The sequence below is a fragment of the Lutra lutra genome, chromosome 5, assembly GCF_902655055.1.
Source record: "Lutra lutra chromosome 5, mLutLut1.2, whole genome shotgun sequence".
Lineage (NCBI taxonomy): Eukaryota > Metazoa > Chordata > Mammalia > Carnivora > Mustelidae > Lutra > Lutra lutra.
The window spans coordinates 54,821,952-54,847,312 of NC_062282.1; the positions used below are offsets into that span (position 1 = coordinate 54,821,952).

At 34.5% G+C, this 25,361-nt stretch overlaps 1 long non-coding RNA gene across 1 annotated transcript in view; it reads left to right on the forward strand.

Annotated features, from left to right (window-relative positions):
* Positions 1-9,689: 9,689 nt before the first annotated feature.
* The window catches only part of LOC125100939 (uncharacterized), a 157,034-nt gene continuing 141,362 nt past the window's right edge, over positions 9,690-25,361 (forward strand). The window contains exon 1 of the long non-coding RNA XR_007127705.1: positions 9,690-9,813. This is a non-coding gene — a long non-coding RNA (uncharacterized LOC125100939). The remainder of the gene's footprint in view (positions 9,814-25,361) is intronic.

Below are 25,361 nucleotides of genomic sequence, written 5' to 3' on the forward strand. Positions count from 1 at the left end.
GTTAAAGACTCTGCCTTCAGCTCGGGTCGTGATCCCAGGGTCCTGGGATCGAGCCCTGCATTGGGCTCTCTGCTCAGCGGGGAGCCTGCTTCCTCGTCTCTCTCTCTGCCTGCCTCTCTGCCTGCTTGTGATCTCTGTCAAATAAATAAATAAAATCTTTAAAAAAAAAATGACAAGACATCTGAAAGAATGGGTCAGTTTGACTAATCTATGTAGTTTTATAGAACTGTCAGAATAGTGTCTAAGTGGGAGTAACCACATATTTCAGACAGAGAACTTAGGAAGGGGTGGGATATTGTTCATAAGAATGGGGAATGTGAAGGAGGTATTGTCCAATGTAGATAAAGAATTGAAGATTTAATGAGGAGAACTCACATTGTTAAAAGCCTCATTGTGTGTATGTGTGTGCATGCATGTATATAAAATAAACAGACTTCTTGTAATATATATGAAGTGCACATATATCATGAATGACATTTATATTATAATTTATATAGAACTTGATATTACATGGTAACTTTTATGTAAATGAACAAGATGAATAATGTCAGAGTGATCCTAGGAAAGGTAGCTCTGCAAATGAGAAAATTATGTTTGCAATTTGAAAGCATGGAATTTTTCTATCAGACACACTGAAAAAATGAGGGAAAAGCTAGAAGGTACAGGAATTTTACTCAGAAGTGTGAGACTTCGATTCTTGTTTCAATTTTTTTTTTACCAATTTGCCATCTGATTTTAGGAAAAGACATTACAATTATTTAGATTTCAGTTTACATACATGTAAAATGAGTAGGTTGAACTAACTGCCAGTCTGTGAGATAGTTGGGTAGTTGAAGTCTTTTGCTGTATTTATGCTGGTGCCTCTCAGAATGCATAGTGAAAACATTGGGTTCTTGAGAATGTACTGACATGTACTAGAAGACTTACAGTAGAGACTTCAAGCACTCATCTATTCCATGGGGCTATAGTTGTCTCAATGATGTTATTTGACCCATATAGGGTGTTCAGTTTTTAAAAATCATTTGATAAGACTTTAAAGTTAGTAAATTTCATATAAAAATCTAGATTTCTAGGTTCTTTTTAAAAATGGGCAACTTTCTGTCCACATTATTGTCTGCTAATCATTGATCGGCTTCAGCCAAATACCAGCTACCCCCTAATCCCCAACCTCTTACGTGTGGCAAGTGCTCATCCATCCTGAAATCATGAATGTTAAGAACCACTGGTATAGAAGTAGTGAAAACAGTGCTTTGGGAAGCAAATACAAGGACCTTAGACAAAATGGTGAGCAGCAGAATGGAAAATGTAGAGTAGTTTGAAATCTATTAATCAACTTTAATTGAAAAAAAAGGCTTAAATTAGAATCATAGACAAGATGGCATAAAAGTGATTAAAAGGAAGTATGTTAATTTCAAAGGTGAGGGGTTATCTTCCTCACTCACTGATTTAATAAATGAGGAAACTGAGGTCCAGGTAGGTTAAATGATATGCCCAAAAACATACAGCTCAAGACAAAGACAGGATTTGAATTTATTTTTTACTAGTTTCTGGTCTGTCTCCTTTTGCACCACTCCTTTTTTCATTTTTCAAGTCACTATCTAAAAGACACCCCCCATAGAGATGACAAACTGAGTTCTGGGCAGCTCTAAGTGTCACACACACACACACACACACACACACACACACACACACACACACAAGTCTGTAAGCCCTTTTAGGGTTGAGCTCTATCTAGAAGAGAGAAGCTCTCAGAACAAAGTGCCTGGAATAGAAATGGCACGTAGAGACATTTTTTCTATGATGGAATCATTATTTACCCCAGACAAGTTCCAACATTTCATTTTAGACTGGATGGCCCTCCTCTGATGTGTGAGAAAGGCAGACAAGCCTCATTATATGCCATATGAAAGATGCATATAATGGTTGAGGGTGCATATAGAGGGGAGATTTGTATGTGACCATAAGGAGAGCCACAATTAATTATATTAAATGATTTCGTTTAATAGGAAGAGATTTCAAATTATGGGACAAATATTGGCTTAAGTTTAGGTGACACATTTCTCATTAGTTACCCAAACTGTTAACATTAGCTTCCGTTTTTCATTATTCATTCTCTGTTTTGGAGTTCAGTCAGGATGGAAGGCTATATATAATGTTCTCCAGAGTTTCATAATATTAAAGACTGCTTAATCATGCACAGTACATGTTCTTTTGGAAGAAAATAACTTATGTTATTGAAATATGAACTTTTATCAAGTGACTAGTAATGTTAATACTGTAAAACCACCTGCTGTTTTATCAAGTCATTACATTGAGGGATCACATGGTTGACATGTTTTATTGAAAACAGAGTACTGCCATTTTTAAACAAGTGTAATGGCATGAGGTGAGCAAAATTATTATACATTAGGGGGTTTAGCACTGAGATTTTTTAATATATAAACACAAATTTTAGGATAAGAATTAAACGTACTGAATTTTACCCTGGAAAAGCTGTAATTTAAAGATGGCTTAATCCATTGTCAGAGATGAGCTAATTTCTCTCTGTGACAGAGGCGAGAAGATTTCTCTCTAACTTACAGATAAGAAGTAATATTGTAGATATGGGAAGAAAAAGTATATATGCTGCTCCTAGTATATATTTCACAGAAACAATAATCAGAATTTAATTTGCATGATTGTAATGATCTCTCTGTTTTTATGTACCAAAGAAATAGCTGCTACCTTACACACTGGAGGAAATGTACATATGGAAGAGAACATATTTCATTTATAATTTCAGAGAACATCTTGCACAGTATTCTTGTAATCTTATTTTCAACCTAGGGTAATCATCATCATCATCATCATTATCATCATGAAAAGCTAATAGGATTCATTATTGTTATTGCAGGCTATTATTAGTCTCATTGCCATTTACAAGGGAAACAGTTGAAGTATCTATTAGTGCAATAGTTCTCTCATTCATTTGCTGTTGGCTTTGCCAATCTCATCCCAAAGATAAGAAATGAATCAGTGTTTGAACATGTCTTCTGTTGTAGTTGCTGTTTTTCTCATGGATTTCAGTGGGACTCTTTATGGAGCCAGAAGACTGAGAGGAAAAATGTTTTTTATTTCTTAATTTTATTTAATGAAATTTCATTTAATGAAAAGTAGACTGTAAAGCATAAAGGTTTGGAATCAATTTAGATTTATTTTATGGTAATTAAATGTGGAGTTAGAGGCACTTCTGACCTGAAAATACTGGTTGAATGCTACTAGCATATTCTGAGAACAGATATCATGGCTAAAGTATATTGTTGGATATTGGGTCCAGAGTCTCTTTTGGTATGTTTATAATGGAAATGTATGCTGATGGATAATTTATTATATGAAATCAACCCTAAAATGCTACCTATTTTTACATTCGCGAATTTACTTGAAGTTTGTTGTGTTTTGATCTTTGTAATTTAACTAAAAGATCATATTACACCAATTCTTTGCTCTTTAAGAGTACCAAAAATTGAATTCTGCTATGATCCAGAATGTTTCTGTATACATATTAATATATAAAATAGATATCTGGGTTGAGTTCAGTATGGTTTGATTTAATTTGAATGAATATTTGTGATTTTTAAAGTTTCGTTTTATCAGAGCTTTTCTTTTTTTAAATATTTTATTTACTTATTTATTTCTCAGAGAGAGAGAGCACAAGCAGGCAGAGTGGCCGGCAGAGGCAGAGAGAGAAGCAGGCTCCCCACTGAGCAAGGAGCCGGATGCAGGACTCAACCCCAGTACCCTGGGATCATGACCTGAGCCTAAGGCAGTGGCTTAACAGACTGAGCCACCCAGGCATCCCTTATCTGAGCTTTTTCACCAAATCTTACTTTGTACTAATTTATTTTGTTTTACTGTCATGGAATGTGACCCCCTTGTCTTGTCTCTTTTGAAACTTGAACCTGTTTTGTTGAAATCACTTTTATTTTATATTGTTTTCATTACTCAGCACTCTTTTATTGGAGATTGTATGGTTTCTATTCATTGTTGCATTATTTTCCTTCATATTGTGTTTCAGTTTTCTAAATTTTATATTTATAGATGACTTGCCTTTGAAGTTTTATTTTGGTATTTCACAGAGTACCTGTGTGTGCTTTATCTTTTAACAATACTGTATATGAAATACAGTTTTTTTTAAAGATTTTATTTATTTATTTGACAGACAGAGATCACAAGTAGGCAGAGAGTCAGGCAAAGAGAGGAGGAAGCAGCCTCCCTGCTGAGCAGAGAGCCCGATGCGGGATTTGATCCCAGGACCCTGGGATCATGACCTGAGCCGAAGGCAGAGGCTTTCACCCACTGAACCACCCAGGCACCCTGAAATACAGTTTTTTCAAAGATAGATATAAACTAATTGTGATTTCATATACTAATTAGCTATTTATTCTAAGCCTGTTATTTCAGTAGAGATATTCAGTGAATATGTCTTTTTCACTTTCTGCCAAAATATAAATTATAAAATATACTTACTTATCATCTTCATTAGATCCATCTTTTATCCTATATTTTTTCTCACAATAAGAAAAGTAAAACAACAAAGAAAATACAGGAAGAAAAGAGCAATTAATTATAGGAGAGAGAATTAGAAATACTGACTATTGAAAGTCCAAAGCATGTTTCACATGTAAAAATGAAGATAGGAAATGATGAGAAATGAGAAATGAAATGTGGAGGAGACTAATAAAATTCTCTACAATTTTGATGAAAACACAAAGAATAATAAAACAGATGCATTACTCCTCTTAGATCCTTTGTGGCTATGCACAGGCTTCTCATAGAGATATAGCCACTGAATATAATTAGTTGAAGACTTTATTCCCAACTTCCCATCTTTCAAATGCAAATTAATGGTTTCTATAACAAAAATAAAAGTCCTTGACACACTTTTGAAGAAGGACTCAAGTAAAATGAATAATCAGTTGAGATGAACAATCTAAAATTATCAAGAAAGGATTCACAGATTTTGCTTTTCCACTAAAGCAGAAAGAATTGTTGGAAGGTAACACTTGTTTCAAAAAGAACCGTTTTATTACGGGCAGGTAATATAATAATATCTCCTCAAGATCTAGTGAGATGGAATGGCTTTGTGAGGTTGGGCAGCTTCCACAACATTTGGTTATGCATAGCTCTACCTTCACACCAGGCATTCATATTTTCATATTTATAAATATTTCCAGAAAAAGTAAATCCTAAAATATTATATTTCCAGAATTAATGCTTCCACTATTTCTTTCTAACAACAGCATCTGCTGTTAAGGGGAAAAAAGGGAGAAAACTTCAATTTAATTGCTCTTCTAGGCAGGTAATTATCTTCCCAGTCTCATCTAACTTATGCTTGATGTTAATTTGATTGAAATATTTGTAAGTTTCTTCTGTCCCTCCCCCACAGTTTTTCTGTTTTCATTGCATCTGTGGCAGATTAAATTTCTATGATTTATTTCTGTTTACTTTCTTTTCCTGTATGTGAAGTTATTTTCCACAAATGTTTCAAATAAGAATGAGGTAACTTCAAAATGTTAAGTGATTTTCTTCTGGTAGAACAAGATATACTTGGGAATGACTCACAAAGTTTCTCAGACTTATTCTAAATGGTCTAAAAGCAGAGGTAAAAAGTTTGACCTTTTCATCCCCTTCACCTGCTTCACCCAATTCCTAATCTCCCCTAACCACATGCTGTTGATCAAGGATAATGACCTTCCTGTGGTAGGTAGTAGTGTAGATGATGGTTGGACTTGAGCTACTTTGCTAAAACTGCAATAAATATACTCATATATCGGGAGAAATGGCCCCAGCAATAAGAGTCTGGGTTGGGCTGCCTCTGTGGGGGCAGAAAGGAAGAAGAATGAGATAGGAGCTCCCATGTCAGAGATTTGTATAGTAATGGAGGCCCCCTACCCACTCTTCAAAGACTGCCAGTAAACTACCCAGAGAAGCAATGGCAACAAGCCTAACATCAGACCTTATTTTTGTCCAGTTAGGAAATGAGATGTCACCTTTGGACCCTTATCTACATTAGCATTCCATGCAGGTGGACCAGCACGTAGGTAGATGTCACCTACCTTCCCTCACCTTACCCCTTCCCTCTAGCTTCAAGATCGTATGTGCTTGATTTACATATACTCATTTTAAGAAGTTATGATTGAGTATATATTTCATATACTTATAATGCATATTCATATTTATGTATTATGTATTTATTATGTGTGAATATAACTCATAAGTTTTATAAATATGTATATATGTGTATATATATATATTTAATTCTCTGACTTTTTCAGCTCATGTAACTGAGTGATGTCAGATACGTGGATTTAACTTCTACTGTAGTTACTGGTCTGGATTTAGGAAATGACCTCTGGAATTACTGTTGACTTTTGGGGCAGGTTTTATTTTGCAAGATATGGCGAAGGAGGCATGTATACAGAAAGATCCATTTCATGAAGCAAATCAAGTAATAGAAGCAGACATAGGCTATATGAAAGGAGGAAGAGAGAAGATACCAGATGGATGACTAATCTCTGGTTCCTGATTCTCAGCTTTATTTCTTGACTTTGACCTCCATTAGATAATCATATATCTTTAAATGTACATCATCTTTTTCCTCAGCTACATGACAATGACATTTAGAAACACCTTGAGCAAGACCTCAGGATGTCTATTAGAAATTTCTAATTGACATTTCTCTAAAGATGTATTTGGGTTGAGGCCAACCTACTGCCTAAAAGCAACTTCTCTGAAAGAGATATGCCACAAACTACTACTACATCTAAGATATATAATATCTGTAGAAATGGAAGTATGTCATTTCCCAGAAATTATACCTATCATAAAATGATCTCTTTTTCTTCTTTTAGGCCCCATGTATGTATGATTCAAATGTACCCAAATCTACTGAAGATAAATTCTTACATTTAATGTAATTGCTAGCCAATGAAGGAGCTAGAAACAAATGGAACATATCATTGACATAAGAAAATCAATCTCCTAGCTCTCTAAGCTGTTTTCCTTGTTTCTTTCCATTTGTTCTTATTTATCATTACCTGTTGACTTCCAAGGGCAGTGCTGGTATTTACCTTCTGATGAGGTTACTTTATTTTAGACCCAGAGACTGGAACAAATCATTATTCACTAATAAATATCATTTATTTTCATTTGGGTTCTTGGGTTCTTATGAGGTGAATACTTATTAAATTGAAATAATAAATATACTTGAGAACTGACAAATAGCAAAGAATTTTTTTGTGTTTTTGAGATGAAAACATTTATAAGAGCATGGGACTCCTGTATTCGATTTTCCCTACTGCTGCTCAGAGTAACCTTTGGCAATTATCTCTCAGCTTCCATGACTGTGTGTCATTTGAACTCTGACTGTAGCCAGAAGCTTTTGAGCCTTGGAGCTCTTTAGAGATTCTTAGACTGAAACTGTTAACTTGAAACAACAAAATCTGAACTGTGCCTCCGTTTAGTGACAACTAAAATGTTGGTGTTATTGACTCTTCGAAGTATTAAAAAGGCCTACTCCTGGGACGCCTGGGTGGCTCAGTTGGTTGAGCAGCTGCCTTCGGCTCAGGTCATGATCCCAGCGTCCTGGGATCGAGTCCCACATCGGGCTCCTTGCTTGGCAGGGAGCCTGCTTCTCCCTCTGCCTCTGCCTGCCATTCTGTCTGCCTGTGCTCGCTCTCTCTCCCTCTCTCTCTGACAAATAAATAAAATCTTTAAAAAAAAAAAAAGGCCTATTCCTATATATTTGACCAGCTTTGAGTTATCTTTTAGGTCAGAAGGTCAGCTCCAAATGAATTTTGCATGTGTTTTATAATATTAAATATAGGCTAATAAATAAATATATATATATTCACATAAATAAGATATGAAAATAAGAGAGCTTTTTAAAAGAACCAGTAATTTAAAATAAGTAAATAATAAATCCATAAATTCATTTGATTGGGCCCTGGATTTGGTTTTTCAAGCATTTGGTGGACAAATCATTGATTCAAATTTTGGCATTTCAAAAAGGCATTATATACGTGTTTTGCTCTCAATCGGCCATCTGAAAAATGGGTTTATACATTTCAAAGATTAAAAATGTTCTGAAGTCTTCTGAGAAAGTTGTTTCAAAACTATAGATTACTGTCTTGCTACCCTTACCCCATTCAGATTTCTATTCTAAGTAATATAATTAGTGAAAATCAATAGAAGAATAGATTCATTTTCGAAACCTGTATCTCTATGGCTTTCTTCTATCTACCTCTCTTCCCATGTTTACTTAGCATTCCATTCATGTCGAAGCAGACAGTACAGACTAGGAAGAGGCTAATATCCCAAATTTAGTTAAATTATGAAAAATTGCAGTTCTTTTCCTGGTGATTGTATTCTACTAAAACAAAACATAAAGTCTCCTCTTCTAAATACCTGGTTATAGGAGAGTAGATTCCCTTCAAATCATTTATGTCTTTCTCTTTCTCTCTCTCACTGATTTTAAATTCACTTATAATTTGCATCATAAGAATTCCTGAACTGTAATTCTTTCTAAAAAGATTGAAAGAAGTCCTTGGAAAACCCAGGTGTTTATCATATTTCCCAAGAAAAGCACAAATAGGAGTTATCCAATAATGATTGGTCTCTTATGACTCAGAAAATTCTTGATATTTATAGAAAGACTAAAAATGACTAAGAGAAAAGTGCCTGGGTGGTTCAGTCAGTTAAGCATCCAACTCTTGATTTCGGCTCACATCATGATTTCAGGGTTGTGAGATTAAGCCCTGCATCCTGCTCTGCACTGGGCATGGAGTCTGCTTAAGATTATCTCTCTCTGTCTCCCTTCACTCCCCCCAGCTTGCACTCTCTTTTTCTCTTAAAAAAACAAAAAACAAAACAAAATAACACACAGACACACAAAACAAACAACCCCCCCAAGCCCCCCAAACCCCAAAACTAAGAGAGTGAGACTACCATACTAAGATGTGTGTTAGGCTATTTGCATTCCATTTGAGTATCTTCTAGGAAAAAAGTCAATTAAATACCTTCTTAATGTGTGGGATCTTAAAATTGATTTGAGAAATATGCTTTTGCAAGTAATTTGACAACTGTTCAATACATTAGTGTACATTTAGTTTACTGGTGCCTTTTAAAATTGTGATTTTTTTTTTAAAGATTTTATTTATTTGTCAGAGAGAGAGAGGAGAGCGAGCGAGCACAGGCAGACAGAATGGCAAGCAGAGGCAGAGGGAGAAGCAGGCTCCCTGCCAAGCAAGGAGCCCGATGTGGGACTCGATCCCAGGACGCTGGGATCATGACCTGAGCCGAAGGCAGCTGCTTAACCAACTGAGCCACCCAGGCGTCCCTAAAATTGTGATTTTTGAGCAACTTAGTGAATAATTATAATTAAATCTTAATACTTAATAAACAATGGTATTTTTATATGTCTTTATTATAAGTTGATATTTAGTTATATATGATGGGTTTTGTCATCTGACTTTTTAAAATTTTGCATTTAACTTTTTTATTAGCAACTTTTAATCTTTTAATTTAAACCTGGGATATTCAATTTTGTTTAAACTTAAAGCTCTTGAGAATTTTTTTTGAAAATTTGGATTTCTTCCTTTTGTGTCTCTAATTACTGTTTCTTCACTTAGAATTCTATTTACACAGTACAATGTAACAAGAATATGGATTTACAAAATTTTGGAACCTGGCACAAAATTGTTTCAGGAAGATTTGAAGCAAGAAGTATTTGTTCCTCTGATTTACAATGAAAAGTAAAAGTGGAAGTGTAAGATGGTGAGTCAGTTTTATGATTCAGTTGGATTAAAAAAAAGTATTAGGTGCTAGAAACATTTCCCCAAGTATGATCTGTGGAATTGCAGTCCTGTAGAATACTTGGAGAGAAAAGGTTCTGTGGTCATGTAAATTTAGCAAATGGTTTTAATATATCTCTTTTCTGGGGAAAATATAGAATATTTTAAAAAGTTTGACAAATGTCAAAAATTATGCAAATAAAATTTACTTCCCAAACCTTTTTGAAGTAGAATCTAAAAAATACTATTAGCATCTCAGAGAATAATTCCTGAAATCTGTTTTACTAGAATGCAGTAGGAGGGAACAGCATGAGATAGCTGTCTAATTTACTGACCAATTTTGAAGTTAGAGAGAAAAAGAATATTTTTGTCACTATCTTTATATCTTCACAGAAATATAGATGTATAGATATCTGTATATCCATAGATCTATATATAGAGATAAAGGTATAGATAGATAATATGGAGATTTTTTTAAGCCTTTAATAATTTTCTTTAAAAGACTTTGAGATATTTTAGAAATGAGATTATTGGGTTAATATTGATAAGGACTATGGTAAAAATAGCCAGAATTGGCATTTGTATCATGGCTTATTGATGGATGTTCTGAATGTGTTAGATCTTGTCCCCATTTTAAAGGTAAGAAGCAAATCAGAGAAATTAAGTATCTTGCCCGAAGTCACTCACTGTGAATGCAGGGACAGGTTCTGAACTAAGGATGGCTTAGGCCACAGCCTGTGGTTTTCATTACCACAGTTGCTTCACCTACTAAACTTCCTACTGGTGCTTCTCAGGAGCAGTTGGAGAGGTAGGAGGAATTAGTTATGTAATTGAAGTAAGGTAAGGTCAAAGAGCATTGGAAAAAAAGGAAATTTAAATAGGTAGTTAAAGGATATGTTAACTAAGAGTATCTACAAAATATTTTAGAGAAGGAATATTGTAAGTTTGTGGAGGGGTTGTTATGACTATAAGTAACTGGTTATGTGATTTTCCACATGGGATTACAAGAAATTTGACAGAGGACTGTGGATGTTGATAGAGTATCATTATTTCCAATCCAAGATAGAAAAAACATCTATAAAAGCCTCCTTGGCCACCTTTTCTAGCTTGCAGATGGGAAAGAGGGTAGGGGGGCAGAGGCTATGTCAGCCTTCTCATATTTGTTTGTAGTCCAAATGGATATATAGTATTTGACTATAATGTGTTAAAAAAAGTTTAGAACTATTCCTTAGAACCATTCCATAGTAAGTATTATCTAAAATTACTGCTATTATAATGAGAAACTCAAATTGCTATATTACAAAACTCAGTCAAAGCCTGCATTTCTTGGCCTGGTAGAATTTACCCCAACAACTTTATTGTTGAGTGTTTTAGTGAAAATGCAAGGACATCTAATTTGCCGATGTGTCAAGTCACTGGACTGGATACACTTTGAATATACATCTGCACCCTCATTTTACTTTCTCTCAGTTATCCACATTTGTTGGACCTATTTATTTCCCATAAATATTTCTCAGATTGTGTTTTAGACTTCTGAGATTGTGATTTCTCTTAATGGGTTTCCACGTTGAGCATAGTTGAGAAGGGATGCAGGGAGAGAGTAGATATGTTGCATTTGCTATGGCACACTAATTTTCAAAGAAGGAAGTTGTCAGAGGAAGAGCCATTGGTGACTTTAGAACTGTGCTGTTGAGGAGTGCCTGGGTGGCTCATTCACTTGAGCATCAATAGCGTTAGTTTTAGCTAGGTCATTATTTCAGGTTTTGAGATGGAGTCCCTACTGGGCTCATTGCTTAGTGTAGAGTCTGTTTGGAATTCTTTCCCTCTTCTCCGTCCCCCTCTGCTCCTACCCCCACTCATGAGGGCACTCTCTATCTCTCTCTCAGATAAATAAATAAATCTTAAAAAAACAAAAACAAAAACAAACCTGTACTGTTGAATAAGAAGCCACTAGCATGGTGTATGTAATTACATACATACATGGTGTATGGTGTGGCTGGCCTGAGTTGAGACATAGGCAGTGTACAGTATTTTTACTGGATTTCAAAGATAGTACCTAAAAAAAGTAAAATATCTCATTAATGTTACATTGATTACATGTTGAAATTATGATATTTTGAATATACTGAGCTATGCAAAATGTATTAAAATTAATTTTACCTATTTCTTTTGACTTTTAAAAAATCTAGCTACTGAAAACTTTTAAATTACACATATGTCTTGTATTATATTTTTACTGGAGGGTGCTGCTTAAAAATATTTATTTAATGAGTCAAAAATGAGTCAGAATTGGGGTTAAATTTGAGGCTTGAACCATTTGAGAGTTAGACTAAATAAATCCTACTATGTGATTAAGGAGGAAATTCTAAAACTATGATATAAAAGAGTCCCAGTTGTGTGTATATACTTACCTCTAAATTTACCAAACTGCGTACATTAAATATGTACAGCTTTCTGTCTGTCAATTATACATCAGTTAAGTGGCTTACAAAAATGAAAAGATTCTCATTTTTATCTATCTATGGCTACTAGGAAAAAACACACATGTGAGTGTGTATGTATGTGTGTTAAAGGTGTGAATATTTGACAATCCTAGTCTGGTTAATTCAAGATCTTCCTTAAAACTATCTAGTTTTTTAATAGAATCATTTTTTATAAAACACTTAAACTAAACTGAAATATCATCAGTTTGGTTCTTGTATTCTCACAAAATTTCAAGTTATTTTAGCAGGGGTAAGTAAATCCTACTATCCCTGAGTCATTTTGCTTGTATTCATATTTCCTTTTTTTTTAAAAGTGATATGGCCAAGCCTAAAGATGTACCTTGTGATGTTTCCATTTCAATGTCCTACCAAACTTCTGAAATTGAGTTTATAAAAAAAATAAATGACAAGAATTATTATAGTGTATTTAACTAATTCTAGTGTTCGAAGTCTCAGAAACATTTTTGTTGGCATTGCCCACATAAAGTTTTAAATTTTCCTAGGTGAATTACAAATATAGAAAAAGGAGACTGTATTCACTTTTTTTTGAGGTAGCACAAAACAAACTACTATTAATAGCTAGATTTCAGCAATTTCAAATTTTCCTTCAAATACACATGCTAAATCTTTTTTTTTTTTTAAAGATTTTATTTATTTATTTGACAGAGAGAGAGATCACAAGTAGGCAGAGAGACAGTCAGAGAGAGAGAGGAGGAAGCAGGCTCCCCGCTGAGCAGAGAGCCCGATGCGGGCCTCGATCCCAGGACCCTGGGACCATGACCTGAGCTGAAGGCAGAGGCCTTAACCCACTGAGCCACCCAGGCGCCCACACATGCTAAATCTTAGTTCAAAATCATGTAAGTAAATTTTCTTTCTTTTTTCCTAGTCTTACTACATTGATTCTGTGATGGGATTGACTTTATTTATGAAAAATAAACCTGAAAAGATGTGATTTAAATTCTATAGAACTTCAAAAAATCTTTAAATATGACAATATTTTAATATAAACATATTATTTAAATTGCTGGTTATCAAATTATGTACCGGAAGGAAATAATTAGAATAATTTGTGTCATTATTAATTTCTCTCTACAATAGAGAGGTATGAAAAATAGCCCACAGAACTACAACAGAAAGTCCCAAATTACTTCCATTGGTGTTATTCTCAAGTCATATGTTAGCTTCACACAATGTAGTTCAGGTTAGTCTGATTGTGCCAGAACAAGTTTTCCTGAAAGACACAGTATGGTCCAAGTGACCTAATTTGTTTTCTTTGGTATGTCTGAGGTTTTTCATTTGAAATACTCTACTTAGGAATGTGAAAGTGATTGATGTGAATGGATGTGACCTAACTCATTTTTCCTCCCTTTCTCAGCCTTGTCACTTCAGACTCCAAACTAGTTTCTCTAGGCCTGAGAAAAGAGAGGAGCTGCAGGAAAGTTTTCACGCTCTCTGCCCTCTTCCTCTGTAGCACTTCTGTTCGGCACCCGTATGAGCGATGGTTTCTGAACTTTCAGTTCAGCTTGTTACTCTTCAGCAAATACTTCCATAGTCAGCCAGTAACACATTATGCTGGGCCCTAGGCTGAATCTTTTACATATATTATTTTATAAAAACTCCTCACAAAAATCTTAAGAAGTAGATAACTTATCTAAGGACATACCAGTGGTAATTTTCTGTATTAACACTTGGTTGCAAGTGATAGAAACCAAAGTTAAATTTATAGGGACAAAAATAAGGAGGTCACTTATGGATTTTTATAATCAAAAACTCAGGAGTCACTACTGGGTTTAGAAATGGCTTGCTTCAAGAAGCCCGAATGATGTCCATTAGGACTTTGTTTCTCTCTGTTACCTGTCACTGGTTCCTCATGTGTTGACTCCATTCTCAGGCAGACTGTCCCTCCTGTGCTGGAATGATGGCTGCCACAGACAGACTGGGACAATATCCCCAGTAAAAGTGAAAAACTTCCATTTCTAGCAGTTTCCTGAAAAGTCCTAGGCCTGCCTCTGATTGAACCAATTAGTCACATAGCCATCTTTAATGTTCACAGGATAGAATATTCTGAGAGGATTATGCTTGGGTCATTGAAGCAGGGGTCAGGTATATTCCTTTCTCTAAACACAGGACTTAGAATAAAGGTGAGCTGATCTAGATAAGATCGGGAGGCTGTTACTAGAAGAATGGCGAGTTGACACAGGAAGGCCAGTAATCACAGATGTACACTAGGGAGGCCAACCAGGATCTGAACCCAGGTGGTTTTTTTATTATTATTATCATTATCATTATTATTACTATTATTATTATTATTACTAATCCAAGCTCATGATAACAATATTATACTATATCCCCTTCAAACTAAAGTGCTCCTTTCTCTAAAAGTTTTTATCCATGGCTAGTATTACTCTCTCCTCAATAAAAATAGCATGTATATAGTCTGAATCATTCCTTTTAGCAAATTAAAATGCATTTTTGCAGTTGGTGCCTATTTCTTAAATTCAGGATAAAATATTGAGCATCTCAAGAGCAAAGACCATCTTTTCTTCCTCTTTTGGGTAGTGCATATTGCAGGTTGACTAATGTGAATCACAGCACAAATATCCTTCGTGTACATTATGTTTTATATTCTACTTCTGAATTTAGTAATTATTGACTTCAAAATAATGAGAATTGTTTCTTTTCTAATAAGTCAACAAACAAGCATCCTTAGTGTTCATAGGATAACACACTCTAAAAAACTGCTCAGATGCTTAATATTATGGACAGATGTTCTCAGAATTTAGGTGGCATTCTCAGGAAGATTATGATGTTTGTTGACGTTTAATGAGCAAGTCTTGTATCTTATATATACTTGCTGTTTTATATGTGTAGCTTTTTAAACAAAGAATACATTAAATATTTGAGAAATTTTCTGTTTTCAGTGGTTAGAATAAAGGTTTGGGCTCAGATAGGCTTAGATCCCAATCATAATGTGGACTTGGATAATCTCAGCTTTAAATTTTAATCTGAGCTTTAAATTTTAAAATTTGAGGGGATGTGGTAGGATTTATAAAATAATATATGTGAGGTGCCTGGCTCAGAGCACAATGCATGTAACTGCCCAATAAATGGCTCCTTCCTTTTTTTTTCTATCCTTACTTTCCCTGTCATGTAATTGTTATGGCCATTTTAGCATACTTACACATACCTTCAAGCACCTGTCTGGGAGAGCAAAAGATGTCTTACAATATTCAGGGTACACATGAGTTCAGTGCTCACCTTGTAGAATACATTGCTGTTGCTATACTTGTGTCAACATACCATGACATTACTTAATTGGAAATGAAGAAGAGGAAGGTTGCCTAACCCTCATTATTGTCCCTGGTTAATTACTTATTCGATATGAGATACTCACCTCCTCTTTGAATCTTGAAACAGATTTTTCTTAAATTACTCTAATGAACATTAACTGAACATCTGTTTTTGAGAGTCAGTCTGTTTGGGCTCACATTCCACTAATGCCCCTTACTAAGTCTTTATCTTGAGCAAGTGATTTACTTTCTTCCTCTGCAGAATGCAGTGATCATAGTGCCTACCCAAGGGATGGTTATATAGATTTAAAGAATTAGATGTGTAAGGTGCTATGAGCAATACTCAATAAAAGTTAACACCTAGCCATCATTATCAAGTGTAATATGAAGATGAGTAAGAATTTGTATTTATTCCCTAAGTATTCCTATCTAGTAATGGAGGGAAAGAGACATAATCCAGATAACTCTAGTGATATAAACTGTATGCTAAAACAGAGGAAAGGGAGTTCCAAAAATGGTTAGGAGGAAATTAATTTTTACCACAATTACCCTTATCTATCTGAGGCACAGTGATCTTTTTCTACTGTTGAAGGATTAATAGAAAGTAATGTTATTACCTGTTTATTCTGTAAAGTTTATTCTCTAGCATGTAGTCTTGAACTGTGTCACTTTTTTTTTTAAAGATTTTTATTTATTTATTTGACAGAGATCACAATTAGGCAGAGAGGCAGGCAGACACAGAGAGAGAGAGAGAGAGGAGGAAGCAGGCTCCCTGCTGAGCAGAGAGCCCGATATGGGGCTCGATCCTAGGACTCTGGGATCATGACCTGAGCTGAAGGCAGAGGCTTTAACCCACTGAGCCACCCAGGCGCCCCAACTGTGTCACTTTTTATATAGACCTGTTAATTATCTCCAACAAGTTGGTAGTTTCCTTATCACCAGGAACTGGTAGGCACTTGGACATTTGTTGAACTGAGTTAGTAAAAATCATGTTTTAAAAAGGTAAACAAGGAAATTTTGAATTTAGTAATAAGCTAGAGAGAACTAGTCTTAATTCATGGATATACAAAACCAAATCTTTGCACGGAGACCCTTTTGCATTTGGATGGCTACAAATTTGGGGGTTCATTTTGAGCTGAACTATTAAAATAAGCAGTGATTGTTTCTGAATGTATGCAGCAAAGTTACTGTTGTTGAGTTGAATTAATTTTTTGAACATTGCTAAGAAAATCCTTTGATATCATTTACATGCAGACAAAATAGCAAAAGTTTGAATCAGATAGCTCCTAGAGCAACTTCTGAGTCCTACTTCTCATGTGTGGATACTTTTCTGAGCTTCCAAATCTTTTTCCATAGGAATGGGGCTGTAATAATCACTTTACTTGTTATGAAAAGTAAATATGATTATGCATATGAAGGATTTATTTAACAAGGGCACAATAAATGGAAGTCATAATAATGATAGTCCTTTATTACTGGGGACAATCACATTCATATTGTTTATCAATTCAGAAGTAGTTTTCTCTATAAGTTGTTAGCCACCTGAGAACAGGTGCTGAGAACAAAGAGTATGTCCACATAGGGCTGTTTCCCCTAATGTATTTCTAACTGTCTCTGAAAATTACAGAATAACTTAAGTACTCTGAGGGGATAGTTCCATCTGTTCAATTTTTCGATCAAATAAGGAATGAAAAGAATGTATGGAGCACAGGGGACTCAGTAATGACTCCTCTGATGTCTTACTGCTTCTCTTCTTTTTTACGATTAGGCATTAAATTTTACAATTTTTTTTATCCTTCCCTGGTGCACTGACTATTACTAAAAATGAAAAGTGTGTAATCTAGAAATGAGAAGAGTCTGGAGCCATAATTTCAGTGTGACCTTGGGCCAATCACTTAGATGAAATGTGTGCCTCAGTTTCCTCATCTAGAAAATGAAGACATTAATGGTATCTATCTTTTAGATTTGTTGTGGACACTAAATAAATTAATGGACACAAGGCCCCCTAATTAGCACTTCACACATAGCAAGTGTCATATACATGTTAAATATTATTGGTACTCTTTCTTCCTGAATGAAATCTGTTTTCTATTCCTATATCTAACCCTAATATTTTTTTACAGCTTTCACAATTTTCTCCATTCCCACAATATTTCTTTAAATTAATTTAAGTTTTTATTTAGCTTTATATTGAGCATTTATAGATAGAAGTAAAATCATGAATTTTTTATGCTTAGTATATTTTTATCATTATACATGAAATAATATATATAACCTTATAAAAAGTTGTCTGTGTTTCACATTATCTTGCATACTGCCAGTATTATATATACCACATTTATTTACAGTTCTGTACCACTTGTTTGAACCTTCAAATTCAACCCCAGACTATCCATTTTCAATATTATACAAAACTAGGAATATATATTAAGAGAGAGCAAGAGAAAGAAATGTGCTATAAATAAAGCCATACTGATTATAGACATTTATTATTAAAGTTAACCTATGTTCTTATTGCTTATCTATTCAGAACTAATTTTCACTAAAGATTGATTAGACACTTTGGTCCTGATTACATAGAATGTTTGTCCATGAAATACAGTTTATATAGAGAAAACATACATACATATATATGTACACATATATGTGTGTGTATGTGTATGTGAGGGAAAGAGACAGTGATAAAGCACTAGTGAGACCTTAAAAGACAGGCAAAATGTGAATAGGTTATGGTGTACTTTTCTTTGGAACATCACATGGTTGTACTGGAAAGTGTTTAATACTTATGTCTATATGATGAACTTTAGCAGTAGTCATGAAAAAACTCTTTAATGGTGATAAGTTACAGATTTATCCTCTTAAACAGCACTGTGGCATACAATCTGACCTTAAGAAAATACCAAGAAATTCTCTAGAAATAGAACTATAAAATGATAACCTCTTAGAATGACAGCTGTCTCTGTAAAGGATCAGCTAATTCTTTACATCTCTCAGTAGGAATCCATAGCTAACTACTGTTTAATTGGTGAATGTGGTGTGACCTAATCATCTCAATAACGTCCTTCCTCCAAAATGTTCATCTCTTGGATAATGGGAATGGGCCTGAGGAATAAAGAATTAATTGCAGAAAGATAATGAGCATGGTTTCAATCAGGCTGAGGAGAGAAATGATGGAATAGACAACTTAAATCTCAAAGTTCTGATTTATCTGCTTTATTAAAAGAAAATACTAATTAATTAAAATCTTAAAACATTAAAATAAATACAAACATTAAATATACAAATAAATATATTAATATGCAATATTTAATAAATTAAATAAATAATAAATTAAATAAATATTAAAATAAAATATTAATTAAAACAAAATATTAAGCATGACACCAAACAGGTACTTGTATAGCACAGAGTTAAAAAGAGACAAACTTAAAAATGAAGCCTAGTCTCACTGCTTTCAGTTAGAATCTGAGTAGGAAACACTACACACAGTGTACATAAAGATTGGAGATGCTTTCAAATGCCTTCCTTTCCATAGTCACTGCCTTCTACTCTTCTTTGGTCAACTACTTTATGTCATAAAACAGAGTTAGGCAGTGCCTTCCCCCAAATACCTTCAACTTGCTCATGCTAAGAAACAAAACAAAACAAATAGACAAATAAGAACAGAAGAGGTAGTCCTCTGATGTTACCATTTCCTTTTTAGCCAAGTGGGTACATGCATACAATAAATGTTGCCACTTAATTGACATGGTTACTTAATGGCCATGGGGTTTTAGACAAAGTATGTACTCTCTCTAAGTCTTGGGTTCCTAATAAGAAAATGATGATACCAATGCCTACCACTTAGCGTTTTTGTTTTTTTTTTTTAATTTATTGTTGTAAGAACACTGGACATGAGATCATCTACCCTCTTAACAAATTTTTAAGTATACAATACAGTTTTGTTAATTACAGGCACAGTGTTGTACTGGAAGATCTCTAGACCCTATTTATCTTGAAAGTTTCATAATCGAAGCTTTGTGCCCATTGATTAGCAACTCCCTATTTCATCCTGACCTGCCATCCCATCCCTTTAGAATCTACCATTTCACTCTCTGCTTCTGTGAGTGTGAGTATTTCAAGATAACTTCATATAAGTGGACTCCTGCAGTATTTGTCCTTCTGTGACTGGCTCTTTCACTTAGCGTGTCTTCACAGTTCATCTATGTTGCTGTATATGGCAGGATTTCCTTTCTTTTTAAGGCTGAATGATATTCTCTTGTATGCTATACAACATTTTCTTTATTGATTTATTATCCATCAGTGGACATTTTGGTTGTTTCCACAACTTGTCTATTCAGAATAGTGCTACAGTGACCATTAGGATGCTAACATCTCCTCAAAAATCCTGATTTTAATTCTTTTACATATGTACCCAGAGGTAGAATTGTTGGATCATATATGGTAATGCTATTTTTGATTTTTTGAGGAACATACTGTTTTCCATAATGGCTGCACCATTTTGTATTCCCAATAGCTGTGCAGTGTTCTTTTTTGTCCATATCCTCACTGGCATTTGTTATCACTTGTCTTTTAATGATAGCCATTCTAACAGGCATGAGATAATATCTCATTGTAGTTTTGATTTGTAGGTCCTTGATGATTGGTGATGTTGAGCAATTTTTCACATACCTGTGGCCATTAGTGTGTCTTCTTTGGACAGTTGGGCTTGTCATAAATTGCCCTTATTATGTTGAAATACATTTCTTCTACACCTTGTTTGTAGAGAGTTTTTTTGTTTTTTTGTTTTTGTTTTTTTAATCATGAAAGGGTATTGAATTTGTCAAATGCCTTTTCCACATTTATTAAAATTATCATGTGATTTTTGTCCTTCATTTTGTTAATGTTTGTTAATTAATTTCACATTAATTCATTTGCAAATGTTGAACCTTCAAGCATTCCAGGGATAAGTCACACTTGATCATAGTTTATAATTCTTTTAACATGCTATTGAATTTAATTTGCTAATATTGAAGATTTTTGTATCTATATTCATGAAGGATATTGTCCTGTAATTATCTTTTCTTATGGTATTTTTGTCTGGTTTTTATACAGGGTGCTAGCCTCAGAGAATGAGTTTGGAATTGCACCTTCCTCTTTAATTTTTTCGAAGCATTTGAGAAGGATTGGGGTTAATTATTTCTTAAATGTTTAGAAGAATTGACCAGTGAAGCCATCTGGTGCTGGGCTTTTCTTTGTTGGGAAGTTTTTGATTACCGATTCAATCTCCTTTCTTGTAATTGGTCTGTTTAGATTTCCTATTTCTTCATAATTCTGTCTTGGTAGGTTGTATGTTTCTAGGAATTTATCCATTCCTTTTAGGTTATCCATTTTTTTTGGAATATAATTGTTCAGAGTAATCTCTTGAGATCTTTTTAAATTTAATTAATTTATTTATTTCTGTGGCATCAGTTGCAATGTTTACTCTTTCATTTCTGATTTTGTTTGGATCTTCTCTCTTTTTTTCCTAAGTTTTTCAATTTTGTTTATCTTTTCAAATATCCAACTCTTCATTTTGTTGAATTTCCTGGTTTTTTTTTTTTTCTATTCTTTATTTCATTTATCTCCAATATTTCTTTTCTTTTCTTTTCTTTTTTTTTCTGCTAACTCTGGGTCTAGTTTATTCTTTTTCTAGTTCCTTGGGATGTACAGTTAAGTTGTCTGAAATCTTTCTTCTTTTCTAATACAGGCAAATTTACCACTATAAACGTCCTTCTTAGTACTACATTTGCTTCATCTTGTAGCTGTTGTTATGTTGTACCTTCTTTTTCATTTGATGTCAAAATATTTTCTAGTTTCCCTTTTGATTTTTTTCTTTGACCCATTGGTTGTTCAAAGAGTGTGTTGTTTAATTTTCACATATTTCTGAATTTTCCAGTTTTCTTTACGCTACTGATTTCTAGTTTTGTTCTGTTGTGGGTGGAAAAGACACTTGGAATTGTTGCATCTCTCTCTCTTTCTTTCTTTCCTATTTTTTTTTTTTTTTTAAGTAGGCTCCACACTGGAGCCCCACCTGGGGCTCAAACCCACAACCCTGAGATCAAGACGTGAGCTGAGATCAAGAGCCCAATGCTTGATAGACTAAAAGCCACCCAGGGGCCCTGATTACAGTCTTTCTTAAATTTGATAAGATTTATTTGTAACCTCTCAGTCCTGGAGAATGTTCTGTGCTCACTTGAGAAGAGTATATATTTTGCTGCGGTAGGGTAGAATGTTTTGTGTATATTCGATGCTAAAATGTACAGGAAAAAGACTGTTCTATTGTCTAGTCACAGAATGCTCTGTACTGCAAATGTGTATATATGTGTGTGTGGGGAGGGTTCTTACACCAACCACTTCTATGATGCTGTTGGGTGTCCTATAATTCGACTCGGTTTTGACACTGTTTACATGGAGTTAGCATCAGATCCCACAGGTTAAGGGCTCTGTCCTTAAGGAGCAGCAAGCCTGCTCCTTCTCACTTCAGATGCCCATCACAACAAGTCCAGGTTGTCTATGCTTCTGACCAACCAGTTATAAATTGGAGGTTCCCAAGACTCCCTCCTCAAGTTTGATTAATTTGCTACAGTGGCTCACAGAACTCAGGAAATAATTTTGCAGCAGATTACTCATTTATGTTAAGGGGATATAATTCAGGAATAGTAATTTGGAAGAGATGCAGAGGGTATGATATGGGGAAAGGAGTGTGGAGTATCCATGCTCTCTCCAAATGTGCCACCATCTCAGCACCCCCACATGTTTACAATTTAAAGTTATCTAAACCTGGTCTTTTTGGGTTTTTATTGAGGTGCCATCAAATAGGCACGATTGATTAAATCATTGGCTCAGGTGAATAATATGTTTTAGAAGTAAGCAAAAGAAATGGTATGGATGGATGTTGGCTTGTGTTCTTATACTGTTAGCAAGGAACATCAGGTCCTGTGTTAAGTCCAATTGCAATTAATATAAGCCCCAGGAGGTAGCACATTTACATGTTCCACCAATGCCTGGGTCTTGCATTCCTTTAATATTTTATTAAAATTATGAGTTTTATCTCCCTTATTGTAAGGACACCTCACATCTTTTTTATAAGGTAGTAGATAAACCCTGAGTAAATACTGATGATGTTTCAGAAATAATTCAGTTATGAGAGAGATGGGGCCATATTACTAATTATTTAAAAATGATGAAAAATTAAAAGAGTTACCGTAGGACTTTGTGTACAGTCTGGATATCTTGAAGATGAGAAAAGGCCTTTGGACTCAGGCAGGCATCTGCCGCAGAGCAGTGGCAGCTTGAGAAAGCACATAGAACCCTGTGACATTCACAGATTTGAAGCCTTTTGTGTGTCATAGTTTGCTTTGGCAATTCAGTAAGCCAAGTTCAGAATCTCCTAAGACCACTAAACTCTCAGCCGTAATTTGTTCCTCTCCATGGTGAAATTACCCATGATGCTAAAAGATACAATCCCCCCTTGATATGGTCATGAATTGACTAAATCCAAAGCCAACATAACTGACATGAAGTTTAGCACTGTCCTTTCTAAGAGACTAAGCAGTAGTATAAATCTCTAGACATGAAAAGACACAAGAAAATTATTTTTCAGAGTCTCTAATTAAACACAATAAATTAGTTAAGTGCTACCGCTGAGATTTGTGTTGTAGGAGTATAGTTCAGAACTCCAGTGAGAGCTTTTTGGAGATCTTAAGAAAGAAATAAATTGCATCAGAGAGAGCCTTACATTTCTGCAAAGAAATAAAGTAACGGCAAGTGTTTGTAGAGACAAGAGAAGCTATAAATAGAATTTTGTTGTTGTTCTGAAAATGTAAGGGGAGGGTCTTTATTTTGCAGGGAGGCTCAAGAAACATTCTAAGGGCTGGAGAGAAAGTTCAACCATTAAGTAGACAATAGCATTCTCCAGGTATGAACCCTCCAGACAGGAGTCTGGCCTGTTTAAAATAGAGGAATCACAACACCCTTTTGAATATAGTCATGTCATGTAATTTCTTCTGCTTTCAAACATGCGTTTACTAACTTACTACTGTCACTGAGAATAAACACCCCTTACTCATCTTTTCTTTCCCTTTATCAATAATATTGAGATGATTCTTTGTAGCTTCCTTTAGTCCAGACTTTAAGTGTTCCTCCTCCCTGAACTCATGTCTTTTATTCCCATAATAATAATATGTGAAGACACTCCTTTATTAACTTTCTATAGGAGCTGAAGTTCCCATTGGGCCATAATTGCTAACCAGAGTTGAATCTCCCATGAAAATATATGAATAAAAGTAGAAATGTTATAGGCCGATTTTTTTTAATCTTCTGCCAGCTCTTGTTATGTTTTATGAAGAGATGCTGGCATATTCAGTAAATCTCAGCTGGCTCTTGTCCAGGAGAAATTATCACCAGCCCTTTGAAGGATCTCTGGCTTCTCCTTAGGAAAGGGAGGGGAGGAAGAATCATTCTGGTTCATTCTGAGTTGTGCATTATACATTAAATTAAAATATATGTTTCACCCATTTAGCAGTCTAAGTAATAAAAGCTGTATACAGCTGCAACAACTCTGCTCTATGCATTTTAATGACTGATTTGTGAATATACTAGAATTATAGCTGCTATTCAAATATTTTCCTTTTTTAAGAAGTCACAAATCCCTCCCTTTAAAAATGCACAGACAAACACTTTATAATCTTTTAATAATTTGTACTAAAGGGTTTTAAAGCTTAGAATATGTGGAAATTATTTGTTTTAGGACCAGTAAATATAATGGGCTTGTCAATATGGTATTCAAATAACTGTCAAAATATTTGGAATGTCTCCAACGGAAGGAACCTAACTTGATTTCTGCATTCAAATGAATTCTAAATAGAAAAAGTGATATACAGTTCAAAAGGAAGCATTAGACTATAAAGCACCTTTCCATTTCTCTAAGGAATTGTGATCTACTGCTCAAATAGACTTTTAAATGGTTGCTGAGTTTTCAGACTTCTCAGATGTTCGGACTTAAATCAGTTTGAACTAGTTAAGTAGAGTCACAATTAGAATTGTAATTTCTTTTCTTTCCATTTTTAACCAATTATGAAGAAAGCTAATAAAATTGGGAAATGAACATCTGCATCCTTTAGTATGGTAACTAGGTCTTAGAAGGGTGAAACAATGCTTTATTAACCTCCAGAGGTTATTTTGCTAAGTGCAATGCCAGTTTTGACATAGGAGCTCTGTACTTTTTGTGTGATGACCCATAAAGCACAAACCAGGAGTTTTCTCTGATGGGTTCCACAAACCAGGAGATTTAGATTCAACTTATAAAAAATGAAATGACATGTTATGACAAAGGTTAATAATATAATATCCTTAATTTCTTATAGAAACTTACAAAAGTGTCTATTACCTAAGCAGCCAAAAGCTTAGGATGCTTATGATCAATGTAAGGAAATTCCCAGTAATTTGCCATTAATTCAGAAGTCCATTCTTAGGTTGGAAACATGAGAGTAAAACAAGTTCTCTGGGATCTTTGGGAGTAAATGAAAAGAAGTAGTCCCCCTTATCATTTGCTCATTTCAGCCTCAAATTACTCTGTCTCTTCACACTGTCCCCAGAATCTCATTTTGTAAAAGCATCATTTCAAAAAATGTTCTTGAATATTTTTAAAAGCTAGAAAATAATGTTTTATTTCTGAATATGTTAGTGGTTTATAGCAGTGGTTCAGACTTCCATCTTCCTAAGAAGTCTTTTGTATC